Source organism: Somniosus microcephalus, unplaced genomic scaffold (assembly GCF_052327205.1).
Source record: "Somniosus microcephalus isolate GS21.2 unplaced genomic scaffold, FLI_Smic_1.0 unresolved_chr8, whole genome shotgun sequence".
Lineage (NCBI taxonomy): Eukaryota > Metazoa > Chordata > Chondrichthyes > Squaliformes > Somniosidae > Somniosus > Somniosus microcephalus.
The window spans coordinates 26,959,734-26,974,160 of NW_028225186.1; positions in this window are offsets into that span (position 1 = coordinate 26,959,734).

The window sequence follows — 14,427 nt, forward strand, 5'->3', positions numbered from 1 at the left end:
GGGGTCAGAGTGTAAAGCTCCTCTCACACTCTCCAATCAATCCCTCCCGTGGTCAGAGTGTAAAGCTCCTCCCTCACATTCCAATCAATCCCTACTGGGGTCATAGTGTAAAGCTCCACACACACATTTGAATTAATCCCTCCCGGGGTCAGAGTGTATAGCTCCTCTCACACATTCGAATCAATCCCTCCCGGGGTCAGTGTGTAAAGCTCCTCTCACACATTCCAATCAATCCCTCCCGGGGTCAGAGTATAAAGCTCCTCTTACACATTCCAATCAATACCTCCCAGGGTCAGAGTGTAAAGCTCCTCTCACACATTCCAATCAATCCCTCCCGGGGTCAGAGTGTAAAGCTCCTCTCACCCTGTCCAAACAATCCCTCCCAGGGTCAGAGTGTAAAGCTCCTCTCACACTTTCCAATCAATCCCTCCCGTGGTCAGAGTGTAAAGCTCCTCTCACACATTCGAATCAATCCCTCCCGGGGTCAGAGTGTAAAGCTCCTATCAGACATTTCAATGAATCCCTCCCGGGGTCAGCGTGTAAAGATACTATTGCACATTCCAATCAATCCGTCCCATCGTCAGAGCGTGAAGCTCCTCTCACACTGTCCAATCAATCCCTCCCGGGGTCAGAGTGTAAAGCTCCTCTCACACTGTCGTATCAATCCCTCCCGGGGTCAGTGTTTAAAGCTCTTCTCATACATTCAAATCAATCCCTCCCGAGGTCAGAGTGTAAAGCTTCTCTCACACATTCGAATCTGTCCCTCACGGGGTCAGAGTGTAAAGCTGCTCTCACACATTCCAATCAATCCCTCCAGGGGTCAGAGTGTAAAGCTTCTCTCACACATTCCAATCAAACCTTCCCGGGGTCAGAGTGTACAGCTCCTCTCACACATTCCAATCAATTCCTCCCGGGGTCAGAGTGTAAAGCTCCTCTCACACATTCCAATCAAACCCTCCCGGGGTCAGAGTGTACAGCTCCTCTCACACATTCCAATCAAACCCTCCCGGGGTCAGAGTGTAAAGCTCCTCTCACACATTCCAAACAATCCCTCCCGGGGTCAAAGTGTAAAGCTCCTCTCACACATTCCAATCAATCCCTCATGGGGCCAGAGAGTAAAGCTCCTCTCACACATTCCAATCAATCCCTCCCGGGGTCAGAATGTAAAGCTCCTCTCACACATTCCGATCAATCCCTCCCGGGGTCAGAGTGTAAAGCTACTCTCACACGTTCCTATCAATCCCTCCCATTGTCAGAGTGTAAAGCTCCTCTCACACATTCCAATAAATCCCTCCGGGGACAGAGTGTAAAGCACCTCTCATTCATTCCAATCAATCACTCCCGGGGTCAGAGTGTAAAGCTCCTCTCACACATTGCAATCAATCCCTACGGGGACAGAGTGTAAAGCTCCTCTCACACATTCCAATCAATCCCTCCCGGGATCAGAGTGTAAAGCTCCTCTCACACATTCCAATCAATCCCTCCCGGTGTCAGAGTATAAAGCTCCTCTCACACTTTCCAATCAATCCCTCCCCGGGTCAGAGTGTTAAGCTTCTCTCACACACTCGAATCAATCCCTCCCGGGGTCAGAGTGTAAAGCTCCTCTCACACATTCCAATCAATCTCTCGCGGGGTCTGAGTGAAAAGTTCCTCTCAAAATGTCCAATCAATCCCTCCCGGGCTCAGAGCGTAAAGTTCCTCTCACACTTTCCAAACAATCCCTCCCGGGGTCAGAGTGTAAAGCTCATCTCACTCATTCGAATCAATCCCTCCCGAGGTCAGAGTGTAAAGCTCCCCTCACACATTCGAATCTATCCCTCACGGGGTCAGAGTGTAACGTTCATCTCACACATTCCAATCAGTCCCTCCCGGGGTCAGTGTGTAAAGCTCCTCTCACACTTTCCAATCAATCCCTCCCGAGGTCAGAGTGTAAATCTCCTCGCAAACATTCCAATCAATCGCTCCCGGGGTCAGAGTGTAAAGCTCCTCTCACACATTCGAATCTATCCCTCCCAGGGTCAGAGTGTAAAGCTCCACTTACACATTCCAATCAATCTCTCCCGAGGTCAGAGTGTAAAGCTCCTCTCACACATTCCATTCAATCCCTCCCAGGGTCAGAGTGTAAAGCTCCTCTCATATATTCCAAACAATCCCTGCAGGGGTCAGAGTGTATAGCTCCTCTCACACATTCGAATCAATCCCTCCCGAGGTCAGAGTGTAAAGCTCCTCTCACACATTCCAATCAATCCCTCCAGGGGTCAGAGTGCAAAGCTCCTCTCACAAATTCCAATCAATCCCTCCCGGAGATAGAATGTACAGCTCCTCTCATACATTCGAATCAATCCCTCCCGGGGTCAGTGTGTAAAGCTTCTCTCACACATTCCAATCAATCCCTCCCGGGGTCAGAGTTTAAAGCTCCTCTCACACATTCCAATCAATTCCTCACGTTGTCAGAGTGTAATGCTCCTCTCACACATTCCAATCAATCCCTCATGGGGCAGAGTGTAAAGCTCCTCTCACACATTCCAATCAATCCCTCCCGGGGTCAGAGTGTAATTATTCTCTCACACATTCCAATCAATCCATCCCGGGCTCAGAGTGTAAAGCTCCTCTCATACATTCCAATCAATCCCTCCCGGGGTCTGAGTGAAAAGCTCCTCTCACACATTCCAATCAATCCCTCCCGGGGTCAGAGTGTAATTATTCTCTCACACATTCCAATCAATCCATCCCGGGCTCAGAGTGTAAAGCTCCTCTCATACATTCCAATCAATCCCTCCCGGGGTCTGAGTGAAAAGCTCCTCTCACACTGTCCAATCAATCCCTCCCATGGACAGAGCGTAAAGCTCCTCTCACACTGTCCAATCAATCCCTCCCGGGGTCAGAGTGTATAGCTAATCTCACACTGTCCAATCAAAACCTCGCGGGGTCAGAGTTAAAAGCACGTCTCACACATTCGAATCAATCCCACCCGAGGTCAGAGGGTAAAGCTCCTCTCACACATTCGAATCTATCGCTCACGGGATCAGAGTATAATGCCCCGCTCACACATTCCAATCAATCCCTCCTGGGGTCATAGTGTAAAGCTGCTCTCACGCATTCCAATCAATCCCACCCGGGGTCAGAGTGTAAAGCTCCTCTCACACTCTCCAATCAACCCCTCCCTGGGTCAGAGTGTAAAGCTCCTCCCTCACATTCCAATCAAGCCCTACCAGGGTCACAGTGTAAAGCTCCACACACACATTTGAATCAATCCCTCCTGCAGTCAGAGTGTAAAGCTCCTCTCACACATTCTAATCAATCCCTCCCGGGGTCAGAGTGTATAGCTCCTCTCACACATTCGAATCAATCCCTCCTGGGGTCGGTGAGTAAAGCTGCTCTCACACATTCCAATCAATCGCTCCCGGGGTCAGAGTATAAAGCTCCTCTTACACATTCCAATCAATCCCTCCCGTGGTCAGAGTGTGAAGTTCCTCTCACACATTCGTATCAATCCCATCTGGGGTCAGAGTGTAAAGCTCCTCTCACACTGTCCAATCAATCGCTCCCGGGGTCAGAGTGTAAAGCTCCTCTCACACTCTCCAATCAATCCCTCCCGGGGCCAGAGTGTAAAGCTCCTCCCTCACATTCCAATCAAGCCCTACCAGGTTCACAGTGTAAAGCTCCACACACACATTTGAATCAATCCCTCCTGCGGTCAGAGTGTAAAGCTCCTCTCACACATTCTGATCAATCCCTCCCGGGGTCAGAGTGCAAAGCTCCTCTCACACATTCCAATCAATCCCTCCGGGGACAGAGTGTAAAGCTCCTCTCACACATTCCAATCAATCACTCCCGGGGTCAGAGTGTAAAGCTCCTCTCACACATTCCAATCAATGCCTCCGGGGACCGAGTGTAAAGCTCCTCTCACACATTCCAATCAATCCCTCCCGGGATCAGAGCGTAAAGCTCCTCTCACACATTCCAATCAATCCCTCCCGGGGTCAGAGCGTAAAGCTCCTCTCACACATTCCAATCAATCCCTCCCCGGGTCAGAGTGTAAAGCTTCTCTCACACACATGAATCAAACCCTCCCGGGGTCTGAGTGAAAAGCTCCTCTCAAAATGTCCAATCAATCCCTCCCGGGCTCGGAGCGGAAAGTTCGTCTCACACTGTGCAAACAATCCATCCCGGGGTCAGAGTGTAAAGATCCTCTCACACTGTCCAATCAATCTCTCCCGGGGTCAGAGTTTAAAGCATATCTAACCCATTCGAATCAATCCCTCCCGAGGTCAGAGTGTAAAACTCCTCTCACACATTCGAATCTATCCCTCACGGGGTCAGAGTGTAAAGTTCATCTCACACATTCCAATCAGTCCTTCCGGGGGTCAGTTTGTAAAGCTCCTCTCACACGTCCCAATCAATCCCACCCGGTATCAGAGTGTAAAGCTCCTCTCACACAGTCAATCAATCCCTCCCGAGGTCAGAGTGTAAATCTCCTCGCAAACATTCCAATCAATCCCTCCCGTGGTCAGAGTGTAATGCTCCTCTCACACATTCGAATCTATCCCTCACGGGGTCAGAGTGTAAAGCTCCACTCACACATTCCAATCAATCCCTCCCGGGGTCAGAGTGTACTGATTCTCTCACACATTCCATTCAATGCCTCCCGGGGTCAGAGTGTAAAGCTCCTCTCACACATTCGTATCAATCCCTCCCGGGGTCAGAGTGTATTGCTCCTCTCACACATTCCAATCAATCCCTCCGGGGTCAGAGTGTAAAGCTCCTCTCACAAATTCCAATAAATCCCTCCAGGAGATAGAATGTATACCTCCTCTCATACATTCGAATCAATCCCTCCCGGGGTCAGTGTGAAAAGCTTATCTCACACATTCCAATCAATCCCTCCCGGGGTCAGAGTTTAAAGCTCCTCTCACACATTCCAATCGATCTCTCACGGTGTCAGAATGTAAAGCTCCTCTCACACATTATAATCAATCCCTCCCGGGGCAGAGTGTAAAGCTCCTCTCACACATTCCAATCAATGCCTCCGGGGACCGAGTGTAAAGCTCCTCTCACACATTCCAATCAATCCCTCCCGGGATCAGAGCGTAAAGCTCCTCTCACACATTCCAATCAATCCCTCCCGGGGTCAGAGCGTAAAGCTCCTCTCACACATTCCAATCAATCCCTCCCCGGGTCAGAGTGTAAAGCTTCTCTCACACACATGAATCAAACCCTCCCGGGGTCTGAGTGAAAAGCTCCTCTCAAAATGTCCAATCAATCCCTCCCGGGCTCGGAGCGGAAAGTTCGTCTCACACTGTGCAAACAATCCATCCCGGGGTCAGAGTGTAAAGATCCTCTCACACTGTCCAATCAATCTCTCCCGGGGTCAGAGTTTAAAGCATATCTAACCCATTCGAATCAATCCCTCCCGAGGTCAGAGTGTAAAACTCCTCTCACACATTCGAATCTATCCCTCACGGGGTCAGAGTGTAAAGTTCATCTCACACATTCCAATCAGTCCTTCCGGGGGTCAGTTTGTAAAGCTCCTCTCACACGTCCCAATCAATCCCACCCGGTATCAGAGTGTAAAGCTCCTCTCACACAGTCAATCAATCCCTCCCGAGGTCAGAGTGTAAATCTCCTCGCAAACATTCCAATCAATCCCTCCCGTGGTCAGAGTGTAATGCTCCTCTCACACATTCGAATCTATCCCTCACGGGGTCAGAGTGTAAAGCTCCACTCACACATTCCAATCAATCCCTCCCGGGGTCAGAGTGTACTGATTCTCTCACACATTCCATTCAATGCCTCCCGGGGTCAGAGTGTAAAGCTCCTCTCACACATTCGTATCAATCCCTCCCGGGGTCAGAGTGTATTGCTCCTCTCACACATTCCAATCAATCCCTCCGGGGTCAGAGTGTAAAGCTCCTCTCACAAATTCCAATAAATCCCTCCAGGAGATAGAATGTATACCTCCTCTCATACATTCGAATCAATCCCTCCCGGGGTCAGTGTGAAAAGCTTATCTCACACATTCCAATCAATCCCTCCCGGGGTCAGAGTTTAAAGCTCCTCTCACACATTCCAATCGATCTCTCACGGTGTCAGAATGTAAAGCTCCTCTCACACATTATAATCAATCCCTCCCGGGGCAGAGTGTAAAGCTCCTCTCAAACATTCCAATCAATCCCTCCCGGGGTCTGAGTGAAAAGCTCCTCTCCCACTGTCCAATCAATCCCTCCCAGGGTCAGAGTGTATAGCTCCTCTCACACTGTCCAATCAAAACCTCCCGAGGTCAGAGTGTAAAGCTCCTCTCACACATTCGAATCTATCCCTCACGTGATCAGAGTGTAAACCTCCTCTTACGCATTCCAATCAATCCCTCCCAGGGTCAGTGTGTAAAGCTCCTCTCACACATTCCAATCAATCCCCCCCGGGGTCAGAGTGTAAAGCTCCTCTCACACTCTCCAATCAATCCCTCCCGGGGTCAGAGTGTAAAGCTCCTCCCTCACATTCCAATCAAGCACTACTTGGGTCAGAGTGTAAAGCTCCACACACACATTTGAATCAATCACTCCCGGGGTCAGTGTGTAAAGCTTCTCTCACACACTCCAATCAATCCCTCCCGCGGTCAGAGTGTAAAGCTCCTCTCACACATTCCAATCAATCCCTCCCGGGGTCAGTGTGTAAAGCTCCTCTCACACTGTCCAATCAAATCCTCCCGGGGTCAGAGTGTAAAGCTCCTCTCACACATTCCAATCAATCCCTCCCGGGGTCAGAGTGTAAAGCTCCTCTCACACATTCCAATCAATCCCTCCCGGGTTCAGAGTGTAAAGCTCCTCTCACAACTGTCCAATCAATCCCTCCCGGGTTCAGTGTGTAAAGCTCCTCTCACAACTGTCCAATCAATCCCTCCCGGGGTCAGAGTGTAAAGCTCCTCTCACAACTGTCCAATCGATCCCTCCCGGGGTCAGAGTGTAAAGCTGCTCTCACACTTTCGAATCAATCCCCCCCGGGGTCAGAGTGTAAAGCTCCTCTCACACATTCCAATCAATCCCTCCCGGGGTCAGAGTGTAAAGCTCCTCTGACAATTGTCCAATCAATCCCTCCCGGGGTCAGAGTGTAAAGCTTCTCTCGCAAATTCCAGTCAATCCCTTCCGGGGTCAGATTGTAAAGCTCCTCTCACAACTGTCCAATCAATCACTCCCGGGGTCAGAGTATAAAGCTTCTCTCACACATTCCAATCAATCTCTCCCGGGGTCAGAGTGTAAAGCTCCTCTCACACATTCCAATCAATCCCTCCCGGCGTCAGATTGTTAACTCCTCTCACACTGTCCAATCAATCCCTCCTGAGGTCAAAATGTAAAGCTCCTCTCACACATTCCAATCAATCCCTCCCGGGGTCAGAGTGTAAAGCTCCTCTCACACATTCCAATCAATCCCTCCCGGGGTCAGACTGTAAAGCTCCTCTCACACATTCCAATCAATCCCTCCTGGGGTCAGAGTGTAAAGCTCCTCTCACACATTTCAATCAATGCCTCCCGGGATCCGAGTGTTAAGCTCCTCTCACAACTGTCCAATCAATCCCTGCCGGGATCAGAGTGTAAAGCTCATCTCACAAATTGCAATCAAAGCTTCCTGGGGTCAGAGTGTAAAGCTCCTCTCAAACTTTCGAATCAATCCCTCCCGGGGTCAGCATGTCCCTTATAAACAGATACAGAATGATCCGGGACTGACAGCATGTCCCTTTTAAACAGACACAGAATGATTCGGGCTGAAAGTAGACCCCTTTTAAACAGACATGGAATGCTGCCTGACATGCAGAGTGTTTCCAGCATTTCATCTGTTTATATTTCAGATTTCCAACATCAACACTATTTCGCTTTTGTAATAGAGCTTTACGCAATTGGCTCTGTGGCGCAATGGATAGCGCATTGGACTTCTAGTCGTATTGACAGATTAAGACGTTCAAAGGTTGTGGGTTTGAGTCCCTCCAGAGTCGGATTTTGGGTCAGGGTTCGGTGGTTCCTCCACTGACGGTACATTTTGCAGTAAATCGGTAATTCAGAGAAGGGTAACTACCGACCCGACTCTTTCCCTCTGAGTACTCTCAACCCCTGAGTCAGTTACACAGGAGCAGGAGGAGGCCATTCAGTCCCATGGCCGTTTTACATAGGAACAGGAGGAAACCATTCACTCCCATGACCCTTTTACACAGGAACAGGAGGAGGCCATTCAGCCCCTTTAGCCTGTTATACAGGAAAAGGAGGAGGCCATTCAGCCCCTCGAGCCCGTTACACAGGGACAAGAGGAGGCCTTTAGCGCCTCGAGCCTGTTGCATTGGACAGGAGGAAGCCGTTCAGCGATACAAGATCTGTACAAGAACAGTAGAACTCCATTCAACCCCTCGAACCTGTTACGTAGGATGAAGAGAAGGCAAATCAGACCCATGATCCAGTTAGAAAGGAACAGGAGAAGGCAATTCAGACCAACGAGTCTGTTATAAAGGAACAGGAGGAGGCAATTCAGACCCACGGCTCTGTTTCACAGGAACAGCAGGAGGCCATTCAGCCCCTCAAACCTACCACACATGAACAGGAGGAGGACATTCAGTCCCTCAAGCCTGCTACACTGGAACAGGAGGAGGCAATTCAGACACATGAGTCTGTTATACGGGAACAGGAGGAGATCATTCAGCCCCTCAAGCCTGTTATACATGAACAGGAGGAGGCCATTCAGCCCCTCGAGCCTGTTATACATGCACAGGAGGATGCCATTCAGCCCCTCGAGCCTGTTACACAGTAACAGGAGGAGGCCATTCAGCCCCTCAAGCCTGTTACACAGGAACAAGAGGAGACAATTCAGACAAACGAGCCTGTTATACAGGAACAGGAGGAGGCTATTCAGCCTGTCGAGCGTGTTATACAGGAAAAGGAGAAAGCCATTCAGCCCCTCAAGCCTGTTTGACAGGAACAGGAGGAGGCCATTCAGCCCCTCGAGCCGGTTACACAGGAATAGAAGGAGGCCATTCAGCCCCTCAAGCCCGTTATACATGAACAGGAGGAGGCCATTCAGCCCCTCGAGCCAGTTATACATGCACAGGAGGATGCCATTCAGCCCCTTGAGCCTGTTACACAGGAACAGGAGGAGGCCATTCAGCCCCTTGAGTCTGTTCTACAGGAACAGGAGGAGGCCATTCAGCCCTTCGAGTCTGTTATAAAGGAACAGGAGGAGGCCAATCAGCTCCTCGGGTATGTTACACATAAACAGGAAGAGGCCATTCAGCCCATCGAGCCTATCATACAGGAACAGGAGGAGGCCATTCAGCCCCTGGAGCCTGTTATGCAGGAACAAGGGGAGGCTATTCAGCCTGTTAAGCCTGTTATGCAGGAAAAGGAGGAAGCCATTCAGCCCCTCAAGCCTGTATCACTGGAACAGGAGGAGGCCATTCAGCCCCTCGAACCTGTTATGCAGGAACAGGAGGAGGCTATTCAGCCTGTTAAGCCTGTTATGAAGGAAAGGGAGGAAGCCATTCAGCCCCTCAAGCCTGTTACACAGGAACAGGAGGAGGCAATTCAGCCCCTTGAGTCTGTTACACATAAGTAGGAAGAGGCCATTCAGCCCATCGAGCCTATCATACAGGAACAGGAGGAGGCCATTCAGCCCCTCGAGCCTGTTATGTAGGAACAGGAGGAGGCTATTCAGCCTGTTAAGCCTGTTATGCAGGAAAAGGAGGAAGCCATTCAGCCCCTCAAGCCTGTTACACAGGGACAGGAGGAGGCCATTCAGCCCCTTGAGTCTGTTACACATAAATAGGAAGAGGCCATTCTGCCCCACAAGCCTGTTATACAGGAACTGGAGGAGGCCAATCAGCCCCTCGAGTCTGTATCACTGGAAAAGGAGGAGGCCATTCAGCCCCTCGAGCCTGTTATGCAGGAACAGGAGGAGGCTATTCAGCCTGTTAAGCCTGTTATGCAGGAAAAGGAGGAAGCCATTCGGCCCCTCAAGCCTGTTACACAGGAACATCATGGGCAAGGAAACCTCCTGCTGATTACCACCTACCACCCTCCCTCAGCTGATGAATCAGTGATCCTCCATGTTGAACACCACTTGGAAGAAGCACTGAAGGCAGAAAGGGCACAGAATGTACTCTGGGTGGGGACCTCAGTGCCCATCACCAAGAGTGGCTCGGTAGCAGCACTACTGACCGAGTTGTTCGAGTCCTGAAGGATATGGCTGCCAGTCTGGGCCTGCGGCAGGTGGTGAGGGAACCAACATGAGGGGAAAACCTACTTGACCTCCTCCTGACCAATCTACCTGTCACAGATGCAATACAGTTCAAAAAGTATTCATTGGCTGTAAAGCACTTTAGGATGTCCTGAGGTCGTAAAAGCCCTGTAGAAATGCAAGTCCTTCTTTTACAGCCTTCAAAGACAAAGTGACTTAGCTGGCAAAGACCAGAAACAGGGACGGTACTATAGATGCACCCTACAGATGGGCCGGTTAGCTCATTTGGTTAGAGCATGGTGCTAACAACCCCAAGGTCGCGGATTCGAGCCCCGTACGGGTCACTTATTTTTCGAGGGAAGTTTAGTTTCGTAATTTTGTAATTTTTGAGCAGTTTAAAAGTTTAAAAAGTTTGGAAGGAAACTCACACGGGACCTACAAAGCTGCAAAATCATAGTTCTACCGAGAGCTCATGGACCTGAAAGGTTAACCCTGTGTTTTTCTGTCCACAGATGTTCCCTGACCTGTGGAGTGTTTCCAACATTTAATGAACAATTTCAGATCCAGCATCTGCTGCATTTCGCTTTTTATTTTACCACAGTGTCCTCGCTTCTATTAACAAAAGTCAAAAATAAATTGTAGCTACTGGAAAATGGGTTTTATTGTCTCCTGAATGGCCTCCTGTTCCAGTGTAACGGGCTCAAGGGGCTGAATGGCCTCCTCCTGTTCCTGTTCGACAGGCTCAAGGGGCTGAATGGCCTCCTCCTGTTCCGGTTTGACAGGCTCGAGGGGCTGAATGGCCTCCTCCTGTTCCTGTTTGACAGGCTCAAGGGGCTGAATGGCCTCCTCCTGTTCCTATTGAACCATGTTTCAGGCACTAATGTGGCTGATGTTCCGATTGTGCCCTCTGCTGTCCCGGCGCAGAAAGAAACACAATGCCTGTGTATAAAACCCCAAGTCCTTGTACTTTCTTTCTTTCTTTGAATCTTTCCTTCATTTCTTCCTTTTCTGTGCCATATGCTCCTTATTCTATTGTTGCTTAGTGATATATATATTCATATTTGCCAGTTTCAACGTGTTCACTGCTTCTGCTGCTTTGAATTGTGTCGAAAAAGTGAACTGAATTTCTCCACCTGTGCGAAGCATCCTCGTGTTCGAAGCTGTTTTGGTTTCAATCAAACAAACACACAGTTTACTCGAACTCGCTGAGGCTTTCCTGGCCTGTATTTGTTTCTTGCTTCCTTGCATTTGGAAAGGCCCAGGCTTCATCCCCGGCCTGTGCTGAGGGAGCTGACCTGAGCCTGGGCAGCGGTAACATTTGGTGTCTGTGGCCCTGTGTTAGGGATGTTGTGAATGAGCCTGGCTTCTTTTCCACTCGCCCTGCTGGCTGTGGGCAATGGCTGAGCAGAGGACCAGTTGTGATGGGTTTCAGCAGGAGGGGAGAGGGGGAGAAGTGAAGTTGTAAAGATAAAGAAAGGGGCTCCCAGCTGTTACAGCTGCTGCTGCCCACAGTAGGCAGTTTGGACAGTGGGTTACCACCGCCCATGACACACACGAGCCAATCCAGCCTCCTCGTGGACTTCTCCTTTTTAAGATGAAACTGTCATTTCATTCATGTGACGTCTAATCCACATCCCCTCTGATTGTCATTTCAAAATCATTGCACTTACAGTCTCAGCTCAACTTCGGCAAACCCCAGCAGCAAGCAGGTGAGATTTACAATCTCTTAATGATCAATGATCTTTCACAGGAACGTGTCAAATCAGTGCTATGTTGTTAAAGTCAACACAGGATGTCAAGGTCTTAGAGAGGGTGCAGAGGAGATTTACCAGAATGGTACCAGGGATGAGGGAATTCAATTATGTGGAGAGACTGGAGAAGCTGGGATTGTTCTCCTTAGAGCAGAGAGGGTTAAGAGGAGATTTGATAGAGATGTTCAAAATTATGAATAGTTTTGATAGCATAAATAAGAAGAAAGTGTTTCCACTGGCAGAAGGTTCGGTAACCAGAGGACACAGATTTATGGTGATTGGCAAAAGAACCAGAGGTGACATGAGGAAACATTTTTTTTAAGCAGCAAGTTGTTGTGATCTGGAATGCGCTGCCTGAAAGGGCGGTGGAAGCAGATTCAATAGTGACTTTCAAAAGGCAGTTGAATAAATACTTGAAGGAAAAACATTACAGGGCTATGGGGAAAGGGCAGGTGAATGAAATTAATTGCAGAGCTCTTTCAAAGTGCCGGCGCAGGGCTATGGGGAGAGAGTGGAGCACTGGGATTTGTTTGGGGTTTGATACAGGTCTATGGGGAGATAGCAGGGCAGTGGGATTAGTTTGGGATTGATACAGGTCTATGGGGGGTGAGCGGGGCAGTGTGATTAGTTTGGGATTGATTCAGGGCTTTGGGGAGAGAGCGGGACAGTGGGATTAGTTTGTGATTGATACAGGTCTATGGGGTGTGAGCAGGGCAGTGTGATTAGTTTGGGATTGATTCACGGCTATGGGGTGAGAGCGGGGCAGTGGGATTAGTTTGTGATTGATACAGGTCTATGGGGTGTGAGCGGGGCAGTGGGATTAGTTTGGGATTGATTCAGGCCTATGGGGTGAGAGCGGGGCAGTGGGATTAGTTTGTGATTGATACAGGTCTATGGGGTGGGAGCGGGGCAGTGGGATTAGTTTGGGATTGATACAGGGCTATGGGGAGATAGCGGGTCAGTGGGATTAGTTTGGGATTGTTACAGGGCTTTTGGGAGAGAGCGGGGCAGTGGGATTTGTTTGGGATTGATACAGGTCTATGGGGTGTGAGCGGGGCAGTTGGGTTAGTTTGGGGATTGATACAGGGCTATGGGGAGATAGCGGGTCAGTGGGATTAGTTTGGGATTGTTACAGGGCTTTGGGGAGAGAGCGGGACAGTGGCATTAGTTTGGGATTGTTACAGGGCTTTGGGGAGGGAGTGGGGCAGTGGGATTAGTTTGCGATTAATACAGGTCTATGGGGAGATAGTGGGTCAGTGGGTTTAGTTTAGTATTGCTGTGGCAAAGACCCAGAATTAACACAGTGGGCCGAATGGTCTCCTCTGCTCTGTAAATATCTATTGTTGGAGACTCCTCGGCAGCTTTTAACACACCATTTGGTGTACATTTCATCTCCATATTCTTCTCTAAATGTTCACTGACGGTTCCTTCACAGCTACCCAGGCTCCCTGTTTTTCGTGTTAGCAGCAAATGTCGATACGTCTGCCTCCTGTACCCAAGTCCAGATTGTTGAAATAGCAAGAAGGGCAACGGTCGCAGCAGTGATGCAGGGGGGACAACTCTTTACATCGTCCAGTCAAAAAAACACCCAATAACTACCGCACTCTGCTTCTGTCTTTTAACCAGCTTCCTGGTTTCAAGAACGGTTTCTAGTTGAGTATTAATTTTATCCCATATAAGAACATAGAAACATAGAAACATAGAAGATAGGAGCAGGAGTAGGCCATTCGGCCCCTCGAGCCTGCTCCGCCATTCAATGCGATCATGGCTGATCATCCAAATTCAGTACCCGGTCCCTGCTTTCTCTCCATACTCCTTGATCCCTTTAGCCTTAAGAAATATATCCAACTTCTTCTTGATTATATTTAATGAACTGGCCTCTACTGCCTTCTGTGGTAGAGAATTCCACAGGTTCACCACTCTCTGGGTGAAGAAATTCCTCCTCATCTCAGTCCTAAATGGCTTACCCCTTATCCTTCGACTGTGACCCCTGGTTCTGTACTCCCCGGCCATCGAGAACATCCTTCCTGCATCTGGTCTGTCCAGTCCTGTCAGAATTTTATAAGTTTCAATGAGATCCCCTCTCATTCTTCTAAACTCCAGCGAGTATAAGCCCAATCGACCCAATCTCTCCTCATACGTCATTCCTGCCATCCCAGGTATCAGCCTGGTGAATCTTCGCTGAACTCCTTCCATGGCAAGAACATCCTTCCTCAGATAAGGCGACCAAAATTGCACACAATACCCACGATGTGGTCTCACCAAGGCCCTGTACAACTGCAGCAAGACATCCTTGTTCCTGTACTCAAACCCTCTCGCTACGAAGGCCAACATACCATTTGCCTCCTTAACTGCCTGCTGCACCTGCATGATTACCTTCAGTGACTGCTGTACAAGGACACCCAGGTCTCGTTGCACTTCCCCTTCTCCCAATCTATTGCTATTCAGATAATAATCTGCCTTC